This window comes from Varroa destructor, unplaced genomic scaffold (genome assembly GCF_002443255.2).
Source record: "Varroa destructor unplaced genomic scaffold, Vdes_3.0 BEIS01000004.1, whole genome shotgun sequence".
Classification (NCBI taxonomy): domain Eukaryota; kingdom Metazoa; phylum Arthropoda; class Arachnida; order Mesostigmata; family Varroidae; genus Varroa; species Varroa destructor.
In genome coordinates this window covers 23,709,151-23,729,140 of record NW_019211457.1, presented here as the reverse complement: position 1 = coordinate 23,729,140, position 19,990 = coordinate 23,709,151, and the positions used below count along the sequence as shown (strand labels likewise).

Below are 19,990 nucleotides of genomic sequence, written 5' to 3'. Positions count from 1 at the left end.
GCGGTTGGTGAGAAATGACAATTAAAAAAAAAAAAAAAAAAGCGAACGACGAGCATGGAACATAGACGGACAGAGTGACGCAGCTTTAAATGCATGCAGATACAGCATGCCGATTCAGTTTACATGTTTCACAGGTGCCTGGCCGCCTCTCCTGTGGGGGCGAATCTCTTAAAATAGATGAGGCCGCTGACGTAGTTGTCCTGCATTTCGTATCCTCACACTGGCTCACAGCATTGCCACTGTTTATATCGCCACTGTATTTATGAATGAGCCTTTCCCATGGCGTTCGGATCCGTCCGTTTTGCCCAAATTACGGCAAAGCGCTAGGGGTGGAAGTAGGCGGGATATAGGAGGAAACACGGGCTGTGAGGGTAGGGGAAAGTTCAAACATTAGCAGACTACCGATCGCCGTATAAGTCGAAACTTGTTTGCCGTTAGCTTGGGGCCGGGTCCAAATGCGACCAAATACGAGTGTAATACAACAGCAATCGTAATATTAACTGGTTCTGGGTGGAAGGCTGAAGGATGTTTCTGCTTCCTTCACCCTTCTTGAATTCTTGGGGGTTGAAGAAACAAGAGAACAAAGGGCACAATTGGTGCAAATTGCGAGCCATTGCCATGAGCTTCCCTTCTTCGTTCGCTTCATAAATGGCGTCGGCAGACGTTGACGAACAAGTTGAATCAAAATAGAATTGCCAGGTAACGCACGCACCAGATGTAAACAACGCTTCGTTCCCGGCGCGTTAACTTGTCACGTAAACGTAGCTTACGGGTGTGGTGATACCGTCATTAGCTCACGTTCTCAATTACGCTGCTTTGTCTCACTGATTGTTTGTGTATATGGGTGCGAGTGACCAATATTACTTTGTTATTATCAATTTGTCTGGTGACAATAGGACAATTTATTAATTAATTACTGAAAATCTTGCGCGCACCTCATTGAATTCTTTGGTATAATAGGCACAAATAACCGGCATGCGGTCACGTTCAAATGTTAGCGTTAGCAAAAAGTTAGTTCCAGAAACTAATGCTCAGAGTAATACGGTGTTAAAGAAAAATAAAGAGCCTTAAAACTGATAGTTGCCTCTATTGTTGATACATTGTTTTATAAGTCTGTTGAAGCAGTTCCAGATAAGTCCAGTAAAGCGTGCCCTGGTGACCCTTCTAATAGTGCACCTTTCATGCTATACCTAAAAAGACTTCGAGAACTTCCTTACATGGAGAGTGTATTTACGAGTGTTAAACAAACATTAGCAGTAAGATCTAAATATAATAGTAGCATATAGAAATGGGATGGTGTCTAGTCGAGATGTGAACATATGAGTATGGCTTACGTTAGCACATCATTACTCCGTTGTAGTTTCTTTTTAAACGGTTAATGAAATAATTTTTTGTGTTTTGCGTGCGCTGGAACGTTCGGGCTACATTACGCCACAACATTATATCAAACGAAAAAATTATTGATCTTGCTAAGTATTAACGACTACTATCGGTGAAGTGATTATGATAGTCATCTTCAGAAGATATTGATACCATCAATCATCTGTAAAGCTGGCTGTCTTCAGAGTTGGTGAATTCCGGAGGTTGTTATACCCCCCATTGTTCAGAACGGCTGGCGCTAGGATAGACCATCAACAGTTCTCAAATCTGTGTTGACTGACCAGATGAGTTACTCAATAAATAGGTCTCGACTGTTTAATTGATCCGTTTATTTTTTTTATCTTGTCTCTGATGGTTTCTATTTATCCAATAGTGAAGCCACTTTCGATTTACGCATAGCTCTTTCGAAGTCTGAATAGAGTCAATACGTCTGTCAATCAATCGCCGATCTGAACGTGATTGAGACATGGGTTGACGTGCGTCTCCTCGAAATACAAAGGCGCCTAAGGCCTTGATTCAAGGCTGACTGAAATTGACTGAGGTAAATCTATCAAATGATTTTTTTCGTGCCGAATCAAAACAAATAAGCCTATGAACGTACCTGCAGAGGGGGGAACGCGAATACAAAACGCAGATTATTTGAATGAAAAACATTACAGGTTCGTTGGAGAAGAGAGTAATAACTAAAGTTGATTATGTGTCAGTCCGCTGAGCTAATCACTAACTGTCTATCTGCCCCTCTGCCTTTTACCATTTCATGAGAAATCTCGCTTTTCTTCAGCGAAAGCGAATAGTTTATTTATAGTTCATACCGAATGGGCGTTATCAAAATCGATCTTGGTCTTATATTGAAATGACTAAATGTTTCGATATTAAAGCAAGCTGTTTAGGCAAAAACTATGTGAAATAATAAGTAACTATTCTGAAGCAACGTCACGACATGGGCGATTGCAAGTAACATACTTTTTCACATGGTTTCTCTAAAGAGATGCTGACGTTAACGAAGAACTTAAAGTAATAGTTCAAGGATCTGTGTTCGAATAGGTCAAGGTTCGAGTTTGACTAGTAATTTTTCGATCAATACACAAATCGATATTGTGTAGAACTACTTACGAGTCCTCTAAGTGTATGTCGCAAATGAGGGTCTTTGTCGAACTCCGCACTGAGGAGATCGGAAGGTCCGTTTAATGAAGCCTAACATTAATACGCTTTCTACCGTTAATACAGCGTTGCTATGCAGGATTTCCTGTCCTGTCTTGCCTCTGAAAAGGAGTGTCGTCGCAAAAGCGTACGCTGCCGTTATTATGACCATCATCTTAGCTTTCCGTTGTTTTCCGCCCGACGCTCTCATTGGACGAAATATCATCGGACAAGCGGATCGAAAGATCCACTTTAAGCAAACAGAATTTCGCTAGTTTCAATCAAATGTTTATCCTGTGCGTTGTTCCGTGGGCGGTTCGATGCAGCTTGACGTCTACTGCTGTTGCGCCACCTGACTCTCCACCTAACGACCCAAACAGCGTCGAAACATGCAACATCCGCCTGTGCACTAGTCGGCCGTTAGCTCGTCCTTTACCACGTGCGTCCCATCTTTTTCCCTAGCTGACTGACAGACCGATCCGAAAAAAGGCGGCTGGGGACGCATTGCGCGATCATAGTAGAAAAACATAAAGATCCGAGACATTAAATGGCCATGTACACAGAGAGCGGGAAAGAGAAAGCATTGGACGCTGAGACGATGCGTTCAGCATCCAGTGACTAAGCAGCAGCTGGACCCTACTGCTACGACTACGGCCGTGCCGTCATACAACTTCATCCTGCATGCGTATTTGCATGTTTGTGTCTACATCTGTCTGTTTGTAATCCTGGCTCCCGCCGGCGGATTTCCACGTAGTAAACAGTTCCTCCTTCCCCTAGAAAACGGATGGTTTCAGAACAGTCCCATTATCGTTTAACACCAACGTTACCAAGCAGCTAAAAGTTCAATGCCTTTCTACAGTTGCCAGCATCGGTCCAAGCCCCGGATCGCCAGCGGGATCGCCTGCTAGCTATTGTTGGTAAGAGCGTTGGCTGGACAGCACAAAATCGCCTTTAGAAATAAAAATAGGAGACTTATTATTACAACCGAGCATTGCAAATGCGGCGAGTGTACCACAACTATTTAGACCTAATATTACCCTTCGGCGTTTCAATTCTGACGTCACGGTGAATACGGCTGTTTGCGAAGTTGTCAGAATGCGCGCCCAGACTAACGTACCGTTAAGTAGTCCACGTGTAGATGAAAGTCAAAGGAGATATTGTAGCAGCAGTAGCAAGTGAACTAAAGTTAACGGTAGAGTCAGAGAAGACAATGATTATGGTTTCGCTTTTTTCGGCCCATAGAAACGAAATGGTGTGGAAACCGCCACCGAACGGGCAAACAGTTTCCCATACTCAACGTCATCCGCAGGGAAGCTTCAGCGTTACGCGCAGTTTGAAAAACTTGCACATAGCAAAACTTGCGGCTCGATAATACCAGATGTTAGTTGGTAGTTGTGCATAACTTTTTCATACCGGTCGCCGACATAACAACGTTGTGTATATGTGGACAAATGGGAATTTTCGCAAGTTACTTATTCTCTGTAGAAGCCACATAGACGTATTCAGTTATTGTTGTTTTTAATTCGAATCCTCTTTAAAGCCAAAAAGAACTTCTCTATTTGTTGGACTTTCGCAGGAAATCCACTCGACAGTTGCGGATATAGCTAACAAAACTTTTCATTTTATATAAGTTGCCTATTGACTGGTTGAACAAGTGACATCATACGGAAAACTCGCCGATACACACTCGGCTATACACCTCACTAATCTTTTTCTGATCACCGTGAATAAATCAGAATTTCCATCGAATATCTCGGATATCAGCCACTTTAACTGTCTGATCTTGTTTCAAAAGAAAAGTTCCTGCGGTTTCTTTGTCCGTAGGAAGGGTCCATCTACAACTGCCGTTGCCAGCGCTGTAAAATTTAATCATTGCCTTTGAGTTTTGCACACCCGCGCTAAGCGTCGCCCCTATTTGAAGTGTCGATGACGACAACATTACGAACGCGATACGGCGAACGGATTTGCTTGAAAGGGCTCATTTCCAGAGGATCAGTTCGGCCGAGTCGGTGGGTTCGATGGGACACGGCTTTTGGGAAATGGCCTAGACGCGTTTCATTTCGCTGCAGATCATTAGCTTCCTGTCGTTGTCTGCGAACCTAGCATAACGTGCTTTCATCCATTATGGAATTGCTACAGTATGATAGGTAAGCACCCTAAGCCTAATGCATAAATTATAAAGGTAAATTCCAGTGAGGTCTAGAATAGTTTCAATTTCAGCATAGATCAATAGCGTTTTGTGAAGTAAATGCTGAACAAGCAACTTCATTAAACTATTATTTATCAATGTGGCCTAACTCAGATTAACCTCAGGTTCTGATTCAAGTTGTGTTAACTTTTCATCGGCATCATCTGTGAAACAATAATCATCTATTATTTGCAGTAATTTTCTTGTTTATTCAACATTTACACGTATACGACTACTGTTTAATGGCGTATCATAGCATGGGATGAATGCTGCTGCTGCTGCTGCTGCTGGTGATGATGATGGTGACTCAACATTCAGACCCTCCGAGGCGTCTGACACTTGGCTTTGGCCTATCGCGATATTTCTCACTTAGCTTACATGTGTCTCTTTCATTATGATCTACGCATTGGTAGTTTCCTTCTTTGGCAAAGAATGCGTTACCGAGCTGATTGTCAGAGCGGTAACTAAGCTTCGACGAACTCACTAGCACAGAAGTATTGGGGTACGTTTCCGTAACGTTTCTCTGTTCATGTCTCAGAGATCAGTTCATTCACTGGCGCTACGAATAATAAAGGAACAATGTTTTTGGGTAGAGTTTCTCTGCCTAATACTGTATGATAGAGTGTGCGCGGGTCAGTTGGTTTTACGTTCCTAGCGCTAGTCATTTGTTGAGTTTAAAGCAGCCGCTTTTAATACAGAGTAATTGCTAAACCCTGCTAATTAAATAACTCGTTCTACCTCAGATAAACATATTTAGGTAACACGATTCGTCGAAAACGGTACTAGTGTTCAGGACTCTCTGACGGAGTATCTTCTGATCTTGCGATTAGGGTAACGATCTGTCAAGCCAAGGACATAATCTGTCAGAATCATGGCTCCAAAAAAGCGATGTAAACTGAGGACAGGCAAAGGGAAAGTGCCAATGTTGTTACAACATTGATACAAATAACCGTATTTATATAGACCAATAGTAGCTCTAGTGTATAACTGTGTTGATGATAATGATTGCGATAGAACTACCGTAGAAATATTGTATTAACTCATAACGTTGTTGTCCAAAAGATTATACAACAAAGTGGATGCCCTAATAGGACCTGTACATGTAGGATACTGTTCGTGTAGAAGATCAGCGAGCCTCGTTTTATCAGGATTGTAAAGCAACTCTCAAAAGTGCGAAGAATCAAGTTTGAAGCCCAAAAGACAAACTGTTCCTGCATCATGGACGTGCGCAGTGTCGGTAGCCCAACACATTTCGGCAGTACAATTTCGCGCGTCTAATATTTAAGTTCGTCACATAATGGACGAGGTGCAGGTTTTATCAGCCGCGTGAATACGGTACAAAGGACACTTGATGGATACCTGATGAATCCCCCTTTTCCATACACAATGCTATGCTAATTAACTGTTAGTGGACTGCTAGATAGAGAAAATATGGGCGGTGATATCTGGCCGCGTAAAATAAATAAGTTAGTTCTAAAAAAGATATGAAAGATAAACCCTGTCTTTCATTTGCTCTTTTATAACTTCACCTAGAACACAGATTTCTGGTCATAGGTCGTAAGGTTATTAAAGTAGGAACAAACTGAATTCGTGTTCGCTTTTCAAACGGTTGTTGGCGGAATCTTTTTTCTGTTAGGGAATTTGGAGGTCTAGCAGAAAATAGCAGAAGTTAATTCCATAAAGCCTGTTGGAATATGGGCCCGTGAACTTTGAATACGAAATCGAACTTGATTAAAAGTTGAATAACGTTGAGTCGTATTACCCCATTTATTATACATTTATTATATAACTATTTCCCCATTCGAGAAGTTCATGAGACTTACTTCACGTTAAGCCGTCGATATCGTATCTGCTTAAGTAGTATGACATAATGAATCTATGCAAACGAGTTCAATCTACCTGCGCTTTTGAAAAATGCAGCCTTAGGTCGTTATGTTATGATTAAATTCTGTTTGTCGACTGCGCGTCTTGTCATTGTCATGACGACATGCTGGATATCGGCCCTTACAGCCATTCGGGATTCTTTACTGCGTCATTTTTTTATGGCCTGAAGCGTTAAAATGAATCTTCCTTCCATACGTATGTGGTGTTAATAATGTACGAGACTATTCATAAGTAATGCATTGGTATTGCTTCAGCTGCTGGTGTCGAAAATTGCTACTGTCTAACCGACTGCGAGCCTTCTTGCGAGCGAGGGACGGCCAATATCAGCTCTATAATCAACGCTTTCTGGGGCTGAAACATACACAGCCCCCACCCAAAGCTATCTATGTATAGCGATGTGTTTGTACTTCCAGATGCGTGCAGGTACTTTATGTTTTATGAATTTTTGAAGAATTTCATGATACTGATAATAACAGAAAATCTGTAATGCTGCTCTAAAGGGGGACGCGTATCTGGTAATTGTTTTGCTTTCCAACCGCAAACAGACAATTAATGCAATGGCATGTTTGACCTCGTCCAATGCAATCCCAATACAACTATTCAGATAAATTTATTAATACACTTAGAGAATGCATAATATCTTATGTAGCTATTGTTTCGTTTATGACCTTTCCGATCGGTAAGACGCACAGGTCAAAATATTTTCATACCATTGCAAAACGATGCTCGTCTTCGTCACGTGACAACTTCATCACGTTAACGTGCCGAATAACAATGGTAGACAGCAGTAAAAAGCGAAATGACGCCATCATTCAGGTCCGTTTTATTCCTCAAATCTTAATCTCTGCAGGACACTGTTGCCTTCAATGTAACGAACACAGTATCACCTTCAGCGACAAAGCACTTCAAATCACTCAACTCCTGCGGAAAATCAGCGCACATGGAAAAAGTTAAGAAGTCCTTTTTCGCTGCTTCTTCAGCTTTTTCGTTGCACCTGTTGCTTCGTAATGCATTTTGACCGCCTGTCCCCTTCACCTTCTGATATACATTGCAGCTACGATGGTCGACTAACTAGATACTGTTGGAACCTTGTCAAAGTTTGGCCAAACCATGGTCGCCGTTGTGACTGTGCGGGACTACGCCACTTCGCTATATTACTTTCCGTTCGATTTCTATATTTTATGCCTTTTTCCTTTCTATTCGGTGGCACAGCGTAATGGCAGTAGATAGATAATGGCGCCAGCCACAACAAAAACATATTTAATGGAGACGGTAGCGCCAATCATATTTTTACTGGTCAGCAGGGACGTTTTTAACTGCTGATGCTGCTGTTGCTGTTGCCGTGGCCGCTCTAATGGCTAGGACAGCTTTTTGCCTTTGTTGTTATTACATCTTGTATCTTGTTGTATTGATTCTTTTTGTGATTATACTTTTATGTTGGAGTGCGGCCGTTCGATGAGTTCGTGATGGCTTCGACCCGTAGTATTCATCGAGTTTTTGTCTCTAGCTGCGTTCTGCAAGCGATACAAAGTCATTTGCTAAACAATCATGAGGCAGCGACTTGATGCGTGATGGAAGGCCAAATGCAGCATCTTGGAGTATCAATATGAAAATCATCATGTCTATTTCCATCTCTTTTGCCTGTTGTATCTGTTTTGTTATTTTAGGGGTTATTGAACCCCAAATGTACACGTGGGCGCGAGCTCCATGGACAAAGAAAGCATTACCGCTATAGGGGTGCAGGGATTTCGTTGTAGTCTATCTTGCCCTCGTTATCTCCCACTATGGATACCTTCTCCTAATTTGCCCTTTCCAGTTTTACATTTGTTCAACTGCATATACTATTTATCATTGTTTCTTCATCACATATGCGATATGATGACGGGGTTTTCCTGGAGAGCTTTCGAGGTATTATGGCTTTAGCTGTCAACATAACAAACATATCGTTTTATTACTAGAACCACTAGGGCTGCTATCCAGGCGACACCGCAAACGATTATATCAAGAAAACAAAAGTAAGAAACATAGAAGAGCAGACGATTGCAAATTGTTATTTAAATTAATACCATTTTATACATATTATAAACATATAATATAAACAGAAAAAAAAAACACGTTTAAAAAAGGCTGCGAAACTTTGCTTAGCTTATAAATGTTCACATTTCGGTAGAAAAAAAAACTTAAAAACACTTAGAAAAATCTTGTTGTCATTTGATCAGGCGGTAACTCGAATAATCGACACCACATAAAAGTTTTTACCTGTCGTTACCGTTTACCGGGAAAAAACAGTTTTCTTTCCCAGCTTCATTGGATTTGATGTATGATTGAGCCAAAAACATTGATGTCGCGTAGATCTAGTGAATGGCGCAAGGTTATGTCCAAGAATCCCGAGAGTGCGTCGTATCTTTGGAACGTCGTTCTTGGCTCATTGGAAGTTTCAAGAAGTTTTACACGATGGCATGACAATCCGAAAGGAAGGATGGCTCATGTTGACTCTATTTATTTGCGACAATTACGTTGAAATCGACACGTGGCTCACTACATCAATTCTCAATTTAGAAGAAGTATTACATACGTTGGCGATGACAGACTACAGTTTTTCATTGGCCGTCTTAGGCTCGAGGCGTTATGGCGTAAGTTGAGTCACAATAGCCGTATGTCCTGAACAGGAACCTGATGATAATCATCCTCCTCGACACAACGCGGAGAGCCAGCGGACTTGAGATCCAAAGAATCGATTGTCGACACTGGTTGAATACAAAGAGATATCACGACAGATGACAGTCCTGTTGGCGAACGTTTTAACAACGTTAGCTTTTTATTAGCCATTGATGGTGTAAGTAGTAAAACGCTGATTTTTATCGTTTTTACACATTGTTTTTGCCTCTGAACGTTTGGCTTTCAGCTTTTTTGTTAAGTACAATGTCAAACCACTGTGTCTTTAAATGTACGTATAACAGAAGCCAATGATACATTGAGACTCTTATTGATACGTCGAACGACGAATAAACGAGGCAGATTGTATGCGGAAAAATTCGCCCAAGAAATGCCACCACCCAGTATAGCCGACCCAGTTCCAAAGGACCCAGGTGTAACTGCGAGTGAAGCACACTCTCAATCGAAGTTACTTACTCGAAACCAGTTAGCGAGAGATGCTGTGCTGTGTACGGTAGCTGGCTGAAGGCAAAGAGAAGGAGGGCCAAGCTCGTGTCCAATCAATCGAGATTTATTTCATATTCAACTAAATAGAAAATTGAAACGAGAATCGAAAAGCGGAGGCGAACAATCTCCATATCGTTCGATCGGGTTGCTCCATTATTTCCAAACATCGTACCTCTCCGCACCTTTCCCGCGGAGGAGATGCTGTGCTTCGCTTCAAAGGGATGAAACTGAGATGCTTGTTTCGGGACACTAAGAAGTTTAGCGCATAGCCCATTATTGTCAACGATACCGAGGCAACGCCTTCGGTTAAGCAGGAACAGGCATGACCTAGATCCTCCGCTTATTTGATTCGATACCCCCATATGTACTAATATTTCTTCCTTTATGATATAGCCATAAACACGACTAAGACTTACAAAAGTCTGACATAATTTGTTGATACGACTAATAGCGCTTCGACTTGATGCCATGGTTGCGCAAATGTAGTCGCATTTTTTTGCGGTCCTGTCCGCCATTCGCGCCATATCGATGACTATTAATTAATGACAGGTAGATAGCTGTTTCAAACCAAAGGTATAGCACATTATTCGAAAGGTCTATTGAGATTACATAACACAAGTGGGCCTGATTCGATTACTATCGCGTCCTTATCGGTACCTCTTTCAGCTGATGGCTTTCTTCTGTAGAGGCATTAGGATTGCAGCGTTTCGGCTAAATCGCTCGAATGCGCTGCTTATTCTCTATTCCTCAGTTCATCTTCGATGCGACTCGAGTCGTATCGATCTACTTTTTTTTACATTGCTTTCTCTGTGGCATTTTGGCAGACGGGTGCTTTATACTTGTTTGGCCTATACGTTTTTCCAATAGATCCTCTTCCAATAGGGAAAAAAAATATGAATGTCTAATCCGCAACGCAAATCATGGCCTGATTGACCCGTGCATCGGAGTAACGCGACATCAGACTGGATAATGATCTGACAAATTAACAGAAAGTTATTATCGGGTTCAACAGAACATCAGCGACTTCTCAGTTCGTAACGAGTTTAACAGGTCGCAAACAAAGGCTATGCGACTTTGAATCATTCTAATTCACTGTTCACCTATGATTTAATATTATTCCGAGTAGCTGGTTGTAAATAACATGCCGCCCGTAATAGCGTTTCGAGATAGGAGTCGTGTTTGCCTACTTTGACAACATACCTTATACGCAGAAATAACCTATACCCCTATGGCTCCGCCGTTCATTTCTGAGTAATTGTGTCCTTTAGTTAGTAGTATCCCTGTGGCATTCGTCTCGTTTTTTTGCTCTTAACGCTATTCCGATGATGTGGAACCCCGAGCTGGTTTCAGCTGTTCTGTCCTTCTCTATACAGCATGTTGTTTAGGCGGGCCTATTCCTTATCGTGAGGTATTGAATTGTTACATCCTTCGGCCAAGCCACAAATATAGGACAGGGGGGCAAACATTGTCCATCTCAAGAGTTCGTACCCAACACGCACGTTCTAATCCGATGCTGTCGTTCATGGAGATCAAGATCGGGACACGCATATCATTATCGTAATTGCAGCAATTTATTGCTTAAGTGTCTGTTATATAAAAGGCACCCTATTCGCCTTTTTATTGTATGGATAGAAGAGAGTAGTCAACTGTATCTGTCAGTATTTGTTGGCTTTTTTTTTTTCATTTCTATGCATGATCAAGCTCTACGTTGAGCTCAAAGAGCATTATGAAACTACAAAGAAATCTTATACTACTCAGTATTAGATGTAACACTTACACAGAAGATTATTATAAATTTTACTTATTGAAAGTCCCAGTGGTCGCGTGGATTTCGTACGCCATCAATGCGTCCATCGTAGCATAGTTAATTCAAATTGACAGAGGTACACTGGCTGAAATTACATTAGCCAATTCCTATTATTAATCAAACCGTTTCCAACCCAACTGGATAAAATAGGGTACACGTTTCGCACCAACTTATATTCTGTATATATATATATATATATATATATATATATATATGTTAAAACAATATATTCAACATATTAGGTTAGTCGAAAAGTGATAACGAAAGCGTAGCACTTAAATTACTGCAGCAAAGAATAGTCTCTTTTGTAATTGTTATCATTTTCCACGGCCCTCTTTCACATCCTAAAAAACTTAGCTATTCTCACGATAACTCCTCAAGTCCAATGTCTAGTAGCCTATCCAGCCAGTTTCTGAGATGTTCCTCATTGCCAAACGTGTTACCACTTTCAAGTGATAGCTAACTCTTGTCTACCTGGACAACATCGTAATCCACTCCGCTCATTTCGACACTCACATGGCATGCCTTAATCAGCTGCTAGGGCCATTCAGGGTTTTTGTCTGGGTCAGCGGGGTTTTTCCCGACCCTGAACAGGTCCGAGTGGTACGGACCCTGCTCACTCAGGTGACAAATAGCCGACAAATGTCGTGGATTTCTCCTCCTATCACCGGCAATTGACGCTAAACTTTACGCAAATTCCAAGTCCAGGCCGAACGAGTTATTCATTGGGACTATGACCTCGAGAGCATCGATAAGAAGGCCACTGCCAGTGCTGACGCGGATGCTTTGTCATGGGTGCCTTTTTGTGTGTTGTAACATCGCCGAGGTGCGACCTCGAGCTAGGAAACACGTGGGAAGTGCAGACGAAGGATCTTCGACTACCTAAAATAACCGCTAAAGTGGAAGGGAAAGGTCCTATGCGCTCGATATATGTATATATATGTACAAGTAGAATTATCTTTGTATACTACATATGTACATGCAAGATGATTCATTTTTCGAAAGCTGATAGTCGCGTGTTAGACCTCGAGGATTCGAAAATCGGATGTAGCCGTTGTTTACGCATGAAATGTTTCCCTACAGAAAAAGCGCGTCTGGTGTCGGATTTAGTATTTGCCGAAGGTACTGACCATAGGTGTTTTTTGAATAACAGTTATTAACAGTTGTACGCGGTTTGAGCGAACGTTGCGGCAGACTTTCAAATATCCAGGAACAAATAAAACAGGTTTTAAGGGAAAACAGATTACTCGCTCGATGTCTTGTCCCATATATATCAGAAATACAGGGTTTTGGGTTCTACTAAGAGAATACGAATACAAGTAGACCAGTCTTCTCCGCATATGCTTTGAATAACGCATTTTCTAAGGGCTATACGGTTAAAGATTATACACAGCTCGAGATACGTTAGCTCTAAGACTTTAGCTTTTTACACATGACCCAACGGCCATGGGCTGGGTTTGTCCAAATCTTAGATAAAAGTTCAACTACATTCGGGTGCTCGTTATCAAATTATTTTCGATTGAAGCATAGATAGTTGAGAAATAATACCTCTAGTTGATGCTCAGTTTGCAATAATTACTATATGCCAACTAGAAGTGCCAGGTAAGTAAAACGAGCTGTCAGCACCAATATGATTTATATGAATTAACGCGCATATCACTTGGGTGAAGGTTTTATATACTACGAAAACAGCTGTGGGTGACATGTCCCTTTGCTCAGCACACGACTTCATAAATTGACAGTCTCGTCTATGAATCAGTCAAAATCATGCTACTTGGTCGAGCTATCGTCGTGGGAATCGTAATTTAGCGTCGTGGCAAAAAAAAAATCACTACGCTCTCCTACTGATAAGAGCAGTACCGTTACTAGGAACAGCTTCCTGAAGGACACAGAGCAGCAAGCAAAAACAGAGAATGTGTGTGGGGATGACCATCGATACTTCCTAATAGAAAATTAAACACAAAAATGATCTGTAGAGAATAAATGATTCTGAAATCTTAGACCAGCCCTGTTATATGGCATATTACTTATTCTTCTGAAGAAGGGGGCATAGGTTTTGAGCTGTGTGTAATCAATAGCCAAACTATATTGAAGTCGCCATACAATTGTATACAAGTCTAGTATAATTGTTTAGAATATCCTAGCCCTATATGTCACCAAAGATCCTAACCGCAATAATACGTAACGCAAAGAAAGTACCGCAGAAAGATGCGGTGAATTTCTTCGTTTTCTGCTCTTCAAAGCTAAATGAGGACAGGTACACGCAGATATGCACATGGCCGCCTCCACCATGACGAAAGTTCTACCCTTGACAGCGTTCGGTGAAACGTAACACGAAGCTAGATTACCACGGGTAATCTATATCCGGCCGCCATTTGGGGCAGCATGTGGTATCGGCAATTTCACTTTTGCTATTGCCCCTACAGAGGCTCACTTCGACGCGTGATCCCAGACGACGTCAGCGCCGAAAACAACGGCGGGTAAACCGAAAGCGAACGAAAACTTGGTGGTGATGACACCGCACACTGTAGCAACGCAAGCGGCAACAGTAGCGGCGATCGCGGTGGGCGTAAGAACAGCTATGAGCGAAACGAGTTCAGCGGCGCGCAAGGGAGGCGTAAATGCAACACTGAAAGTGAATAGCAAAGCACACAATGGCGTTCGTATGGCTGATGGTTCGTCGGCCATTCGAGACGCTGGCCAAAACGAGGGTAGATGGAGGCGACGAGCTAGGCTAAGACGTGTGTAATCTTGAATTCGCTTCATGGATATGCGCTGTGTGCTTGTCTATGCGGACGCTCGTGCCTTTGATTACGTGCGGCGTCTGGAACAACACCCTTTATTTGCCGATGGCGTTACGTTGCCTGGCTTCGTCCGTTGAGTTCGGATAAAGTAGCGTGGTAAGCGATGCCATACGGTGCGGCACCGTGTAGCCGACTATCATTGATGACTGCTACGGAACAACTGCAGGAGGCGAGTATTGACGGCGACGCGTATCAGCAGCTCTGCGGCATGAATAGTTAACTGGAGCAAGAGGAACAAGCCCAGCAACGACATCAATTCGTTTCGATGAGGAGCGTTTTGCCGAAGCGCCATCGACGTCGCCAGCGCCTAAATATTATCACTGTCGTAAGTACAGCAATCACCACCATCGATGCTTTCCTTCCTTAGCTACTTCCCGAAAGAAGACTCTCCTTTGGCGCGGTCGCTGCCCCCATCGTGGAGGCCTGCTCTGCGCTGCTATGTTAACTAACGGAAGCAGCTGTTTATCTATCGATAGGTCACCTCAGTGACGTGTGAACATCGTAGTGGCTAGTACCGTGGACATTTCCATTTTACCTGGAAACGTCACCGAATCAAGCGACAAATTGGACCGAATTGAAAGGACGATGATGGAGGAAACTATGAACCTAATTTGGGATTCACCCCCCGTGACGACCTGATCTATCAAAATAGGCCAACCCTTTCGTTATAGAATGCTATGCATCACATGACAGCTCTCATCGTAATCATTTGCGAAGCGAGCATAGTCAGAAAAAGGGGCGGCAATGTTATTATCATGAGAAAACATACGAACAAAAACTGTGTACAAGTATCCGGACCGGTATCGACCGTATTTACCCCGTAATCTATGATCATTGGAACATACGAGTGTGTGACAGTAACGATAGAACGAAGAGAGCCGTCTTTTCAAGCTCATCTTCGACCTGTGTTTAGAGTCGGCTGATGATACTGCGATTACGTAATATGGATGTCTGCCACAGTCTTCCATTAGATCACATGTTATATGTGGTCTTGTGTGTGCAGTGAAAATAATTAATTAATCCGACAGCCTCCTAGTTTCTAGTAGCAATCAAATTCAGTAATGAAGCTCAACGATAGCTTGCCGTCGATGAAGCGTTCTCCTCTTTAATTTCGTGTACCTAAAGCGATTCAATCAATCCATCACTTCGGAGGTTTTTCAGTAAATGGCGATTATTATCCGTATGTTATTATGGATTGCCGTTATGATACTTTACGAGTAAAGCAGCAGCAGCACCAAAAAACTTTTCCCTTCGAAGGTAGAGAGAAGTACACGGATTCTAATTTGCCTTGGAAGTCTAAATTGGTTAAAAAGTTAAATTGGAAGTCTAATTTGCCTCTCTTTCATCGATTCATATATCCATCAAATTTAACATGTCAATATAATTGTATTCTTCATACATAAAAGCTAAGGAAGGTACTTTTTGAAGCAAACGAACCTACGCCGTTGAGTTGACATGTAGCATCGGGCAGTGTGCTCCATCCCATAGCTACATAACGGGCTTGAAAATAATCGCATTTTTATTCGTGTAGAAATACACAGAGTGTGTCAATAGCGCTATGTTAAACTAAGCTTTTTTTGCTAGGGAGCAAGGCGTACTTTACATTGTTAAAATTAGACCTGAGACAAAGGTGCCGCCAATATACGCGAAGGGAACTCTATAATCCGAACCATGCAGCGCAGCTATATAAGTTGGCACTTTCATAAATCATAAACTATATATCTACATATGGTTCATCAAAGGGGCAAAGAATGCCTGGAGTCACAAGAATAGTGCGTGGCAGTGCACATCATCCTTAATACGAAAATTATTCTACTATTCATCCACTTTGTAAATAATAGCACCGATGCTATCGCTGCGGTCGATTCTTCAAATTCTGGTTCATACCTTGTTTTTGTCGAACATATAATTATTTTTGAACTGCCATTTTGAACGTTTTCTCATTTAACAGAGGAAAATCATGGCAGGCAGCATGTAACAGCTACTGGCGGCGTCGCGCGAGACGCAACTGAAGTGAGGTTGCCTACTTCACGAAGCTGTTTTTGTGTAGCACTTCAGGTCTGACCATAGTGTGAAACGAGCTGAAATACAACTGAGTACACAAAACACTATAAAAGCAGATTACGCCTTTATATTCTATGGTATAGCAACTACCATTCTTGTTGTTACTGGTCAACGTTTGGCGGTTCGCAGGAGTGTCGACGTCGATCTCTCGGCGGTTTTACCCGCTGGTATCTTCTAATTCCACGAGTAGGCTAGAGAACAGGTACGGTACAGCGTGCCAAATCTGTTAATGTAGCATGGATAACATAGAAATTCTAGATTTCGTTGTCAAAAAACGAGGTTTGCTTATCGCGCCTCTAACGTAACTACTGCGCGGGAAGTACCGCAATTGTACGAAAACCTCAAAAAGTGTTTGAGACAGTCGGAGCAGCGCAAGCATACGTGGGAGACCAAGAAGTAGATGCACCTGACTGGAAGCGAAACGACGATGAATAGTGAGGTGAGGAATGAGGAAGGAAGTGGAAAAAGTAAGAATTTGCAATTTTGAAATCCTCACATATTGTGGGTCTCTGTTACCGCCTATGGCAGACAAATTTGTTGTTTGTTAGCATATTGTCGCATCAGCGTCGTCATCAAAGCTGACCAAATCAACAGTACGGATTTGTTCGCGCAGCACTATTTGATACGAAGAAGAGTGGGGAGCGTAAATAATCCGTTCGACTAACCCGAATTGTAAGGCATATAGTTTCTCAACGACGTCAACTTTATTACCTTGTCTAATAATATTTGTTAACGAGGCCGTAACAAACCAGCTTTACGAGGAATCTAAACTTTCCCATTAGCGGTACGTTATCTATGTAGCTACAAATGCAGAAACACAACGCACAAGTTAGAGTGCAGACTTATCAACTAGGTTTGTATCTGAAGTTCTGTACTACTGTAGGAAAACTAATTCTTCAAGTATATAGAGTGCGTTGCATGGCTAATATCCCGTCTAGATTATGTAACCAATAAACATGGGTCCTGAAGTCAACTCAAAGGTGTGTTTGATATTAAATAACATACCGTTAATTATTTGATTACTAATTACAGTTACGCTTCCTTCCCATTACATTGCCCTCTAACAGTTTCCTTGGATTTAGATTCAAAGCATGTTTCATATGTTTGTACTAGGTAAGAATATACTGCATGCTACAGAGTAAATTGCCCACGTCGTCAAAATTTCTCGATGCAAGTCGTGCGTCACAAACATGACACGCCACGGAAATGCTGAATTAATAATAAGTAAAGCTGAGATGTTTTTTTCTAGGTTTTATGTTGTTTTTCTAGCTGTCGTCACTGGGGTCGTGATGCCACATGAATATGCCATATGGGAGTTATAGAAGCCGCTTATGGTCGTGTCTGTCATATTACAGCTGAAACAACGTATGTATGCCTGATTGCTTTTCGCCTATTGTCTGGAAATCCGGGAAAAACGAGTGGGCTGAATAACGAGCACTACAGATTTATATGGCTTTGGTAGTAAACTTGATATAGAACAGATCTACACCTTACTACGCATGCTTTCACGAAATCTTTAGTCCATTCATTTGTATACTCCCGAGCTGGGTCGTTTGCTCAGTCCTGTTTGTTTGGTGACGCTCTTTTACTGACTAGGTACCCCCCCCCGCCGCCCACTAAAAAAACTACAATTTCGTGTCAGTTATTATTGCCATCATCAGCCGGTTACGACAACGTAATCACAAACAGCAATGCGAGGGTCGTCTTATGACAAAGACCACACAAAGGATCTGCCAGCGAACTACAGTTGCAAGGCACGATAGCTGGGCTTATAGATAGGGAGTAGCTTCTGCTGCTGCCGCTATCACTGGCGCGTCCGGACGACCACCATTGTGCTGGCTATACAACATCTGTGAAGCAAACGAATTGGCGAGCTAAACCGTAAGCGTCACGTACCGATAACGTCTAACAGATTTGGAAAAGAGGCGGCGGCGGCGGCGGCAGCGGCAGCTGTTGCTACTGTTTGTGCAGTAGACTGCCCTTTAGAAGTTATACTTGTTTTGTCAAGTAACGAGTGAGCTCAAACCGGCAAAATATGGGGTTGTAAACATCATCTATCTTTACCGCTGGCGGCTGAAATTGTTTCCACTTACCGAAGGCCATTCTTCTGATGCTACCGTGGCACGTGGAGCTACAAGCAGTAAACAGCGTCCCTATTTGCTTTGTAGACAGGCATATGGGCGTAGCTTGTTTGGCTTTACCATCGAACTGGTAAGGTTCGTCTTGTTAGCTCGAAGGCAGCCACTGGTAACGGACGATGATGCGACACAACGCTAACAATAGAACGGTAGAATAGCGTACCTGGATATGTCACTATGGCTAAATCACTATAGGAGTGCTTGCTAAATTTTGGAAGGTGGCGATTATTGCGGTCGCAAAATGTTTTTCATTTCATTCGGTCGCTATTGCGGTATAGTACTATCATTACTATTATCAAGGGATGCTTCATAGCCAATGCCATAACTTTCGAAGAGTTGGGTATACTGTTTACATACATTTACTACACGGGGGTGAGTATGAAGAACAGACATAAATTATCACCAATAAATTTTTGCCGAAGTCTTGTAGCACGTTCAGATGGACGTGATGATTTATTACTAACGTGAAGTTTATGTTATGTGTCTGTGTTAGTGGATATCATTCGATTTTTCTAACTATTCTGTTATTTTTTTATGCTGTACTTTACTAATTTTGCAGACGATACCAGCTGTCAACGAGATAGCCGTACATCAGGCTTCTGCTTAGCGAACAACAAACTGATTGTTGGTAACATGGCTAAAGTTTCTCGTAACAAAATCCGGTACTCAAATACATTGCTGAGTTACAGACAGTAGTGAATAGCCTCTGATTTTCTAAATTCTCAACAAATTCGAGATTCTATGGGGGAAATTATCGTCGTAATCTAGATAGCTTTAATTGCGGCCGCGCCCTGTCGATAGACGACTTTTGCGTGGCTGCAGAAGCGTTACCGGCTTGGTCTTGGGCCTAGTTCCCCACATGATCCGTCGACCCGGGCGCTGTCGTCACTAACAATGGCAATGTAACCACAATCATATTTCATTTTACTGCTGTCTAGCGACCTTTGCATTAGCAACAGCGGCGGTAGGTGTACAATGAGGATCGAACATGCGACTTTAGTAACAGAACGATGCACGAGGGTGATGGCTTGAAAAATCACTAGAGGACTAGAGGAGGAAAACCCTCAAGTTAATATTGTTATTAGGCAGAAGCGTATGCTCTGTATCGCGGCAGGAGCATTGCGGCACATGAAATCAGACGTTCGCTAGGTTGCCGACAGCGGAGCAGTAGGACCGTGTGTATGGATGCTGCCGTCGTTCGTGTACTACCAAAGGCCATGCGGGGCAGGTGGCTTGCATATCAAGGGGCACTTCAGCCGCTTTATTGCCTATTTATTCGGATGTACTCATATTGCTCAAGATTCACAAGATTACCAGCATCATAATCGCTATAAAACCCCCTACATCAGGCTGACACGGCGCAGCTTGCCTGAGGAAGGAGTGTTTCTAGGTTGACTTCAGAAAGGTTGCTATATCTTATTGA

At 42.3% G+C, this 19,990-nt stretch overlaps 1 protein-coding gene across 9 annotated transcripts in view; it reads right to left on the bottom strand.

Moving 5' to 3' along the window:
- Positions 1-19,990, bottom strand: part of LOC111250050 (sushi, von Willebrand factor type A, EGF and pentraxin domain-containing protein 1) — a 79,925-nt gene that overhangs the window by 16,693 nt on the left and 43,242 nt on the right. The window lies entirely within an intron of this gene.